Source organism: Macrobrachium nipponense, chromosome 35, assembly GCF_015104395.2.
Source record: "Macrobrachium nipponense isolate FS-2020 chromosome 35, ASM1510439v2, whole genome shotgun sequence".
In the NCBI taxonomy this organism is placed as follows: Eukaryota; Metazoa; Arthropoda; class Malacostraca; order Decapoda; family Palaemonidae; genus Macrobrachium; species Macrobrachium nipponense.
The window spans coordinates 64,846,398-64,849,818 of record NC_061096.1 but is presented as its reverse complement, the minus strand read 5'-3'; positions in this window follow the sequence as shown (position 1 = coordinate 64,849,818).

Here is a 3,421-nt window from a genome sequence, read left to right as displayed (position 1 = left end):
ATGTTGAGCTCCATGAAAGAGATTTCGTAGGTTGGGACTTTACCTCATTTTTGCCCTGAACGTTAGACGCTAGAGATATGACAACGGCGTGTAAATTGACCCATCTTGCTTCCAAAAACGTTTTCCAGTGATCGTATTAACTGTTAATGAGGTACAAGTACCTCAACGATAATATGTTTATCAACATTCATTGGGGAAATTATATTTATAGTTTGACGCTGTTGAGAGTAATATGATACGGTACGAAGGGTGAATCTGATGAGACATCTCACGAAAGCTTTGTTTGTTTGTTTGTATGGTGCTTTTACGTTGCATGGAACCAGTGGTTATTCAGCAATGGGACCAACGGCTTTACGTGACTTCCGAACCACGTCGAGAGTGAACTTCTATCACCAGAAATACACATCTCTCACTCCTCAGTGGAATGGCCGAGAATCGAACCCGCGACCACCGAGGTGGGACGCTAATACCATACCAACCACGCCGCTGAGGCGCTTCTCTAACGAAAGCGATTAGGGATGAATTTAACGACGATCAGGGCTAGTCACATCTAAACTTCAATTCATTAAAATGCAACCAGCTTAACCAGTAGCTAATTTAGGATGAAGAAAAATAAGCAATATCCGAACATGCAGAAGTTTATCATGAAGTGGTTTGTTCTCCTGCCTGCCGCCTTTCAGTCGACCAATCTATGAAAGCACCCAGGTTTATTTGGGGTCAATAAAAGACGTAGGACCAACAGCCTCATCTCTTGAAATTTCCTGGAAACTGGAAGGTCCTCTGCTCCTGGAGCCACCTCCCAAAATTCCAGTCTCTTAGAATTCATATGTTACGCTGAATAAATTAAATGACCTTTTGCAGTAAACTTTGATGAACGCATCGTTAAGAATATATAATCATGTGCAACCTCAGGAAAGGTGAGGTATTTTATTCTGCAGAACATGTATCCTGAAGTTTTCAGCATACAGTTAGTAGATTATAGTATAGAGTGAAACTAGCATCCAATTCTAAACGTGCAGTTAGTAGATCATTTCCTGCGGTACATCAGGAGGAAAAAGCCCTGTATTACGTTACTCTCAGACGTTACTCTCCAAGCCGACGTCGCATTTGGGTCATGACGTAATGACATAATTCAGTGTCGTCGTTATGAAGAGAAAAATGTTTACGATCTCGTAAAAACACAATAAAACTTATTATGTTGCTCAGGCAGCCTTCATATTTTCTCCAGTCATTCTAAGGCGAGAAAGTAATCTAAGTTTATGGCTGCCTCATAACTAGGTCAGAGAGAATAAGATAATTCAGAGACGCAGAATCAAGCGACCGAAATGAAGTCAGTATTGTTCCGGCTGCAAAGATACGGAATTTACTGTTTTCGTCGAATCGAGACGCGTTGGTGCAGGAAGGGTGTGTTACAGTTACAATACATGTCACTCTTTGGTACATAATTACTTTGATGTTTTATTTTCCTTAAAGTGCACACTTCCTCAGTTATACGTATTTATCAACGGGAACTTACGATAAGAAAGTAGAGAGAGAGAGAAATAGGAAAAAAGAATGTAAAATCTATCCTGTTTTTTTATCTCTTCTTAACTTATGAAAAATACTTTCTAGTAAGGTTATATTATTAACTCTTCGATAAAAGACAAATTTATGAAAGCTACAGCGCGTTTTCAGCTATTTATAGCTGTACCTGAAATAATAATAATAATAATAATAATAATAATAATAATAATAATAATAATAATAATAATAATAATAATAGTGGTTTTTATTGGTAGTAGTGACGACGTGATAGACAAGCAGCAGATTTCTACGGCAATAGTGAAGCTGGAGCCTGCCCCATTAATCAATATAAATACCATGTACCAATTTATGCCTTAGGAGGAAGACAGAGTTGGGCCTGAGGAACGACTCTAATAACTCTGCTCTCCAGGCGCTAATGAGGCATTTGCAGATGTCATTACAAATGTTTTCTGTCATGAAGGGAATATGACTGTCTTAAGCATAGTAGTAGATGTCGCCGTAAGTAAAAGTGGTACAGTATAATGTGCTTGGCCACAAACGTTTCTATCATAAACGAAGTGGCCTACTGCGTTTAGAATCTGCGTCTTTATGCACAAAGGTGGTTTATTTACAGGGAATTAAACATTTTTTTTTTTACCGGGTAATGACTAACTCACTCTCTTGGTTTTTGAGCTTCATAATGGCTCATTTCCACATCCACCAGAAGCCTGAATCTCAAGTCAGTTGCCCCCCTAAGGGCTTGTTCCATAGGAACAAGGTTTATCTTTTGAATGGTATAATACTAATAATAATAAGAAGAAGGGGAGCAACAAGATTACGTTTCAATCTTTACGGAAGGATAACCTTCTTCAGAATCGTCTTGGAGAATTCTGTTAAACCAACGTCGGAGGCAATTGTCATAACAATAAAAGGAAACGGAAGACCCATGATTTTTTGGACATTCGAAAAGCTCGAGAGAGAGAGAGAGAGAGAGGAATTTAAAATTCAATTTCTCATTTCCCATTGTTTTCCGCAAGGCAGGACAGGGCTCGAGGGACAAGTATTTCCATAGAAAATTTCCGGGAGATTTATTTTGCAATTTCTGTTTCTCATCGAAATGCTAAACCATTGTTGGTTGATTTTTCTACCTGGATTCACGAAGGCTGTGCTCTTTTATAAAGGAAAAGATAAAGGAATTGATTGTTTTCTCAAATATATATATATATATATTATATATATATATATATATATATAATATATATATATATATGTATATATATATATATTATATATATATATTATATAATATATACACACACACTTGCATGATACAAAAGTCTTAATGCCTGGAAGAGTTTCTTCCTCATTTGTGGTCATTGCTCGGAAGTGAGGACAATTATCTCATATTTATTAGACCCTCTTTTAGAAGCAAGTGTGATCTACCGTTTAATTCCTAATTTAGAATGAATCGAATTGCACTGCATCGCCTCAGGGCAATATCAACGAGTTTTGTGTTGTATATTCTGGTAAATAATAACATTATGGGTTTCGAACTTCCGTGGAGATCATCCCCTTGTGAACAAAGTACGAAAAAGAATTTTTTTACTCTTGAATTTGAAATAATTTTCAAATTAGAAACAGGGTAAATATAGCAAAACAAATAGAAGTGACTCGGGTTTTTGTGTTCAGAAGGGACGTATTTTTCATTTGATTCCCAAAGAGATTCTTTGAGAATCTCTGTGCAGAATGTTAAGAATATATATAAATATATATATATATATATATATATATATATATATATATATATATATATATATATATATATATATATAAATACACACACACACACACATATAAATATATATATATATATATATATATATATATATATATATATATATATATATATATATATTTA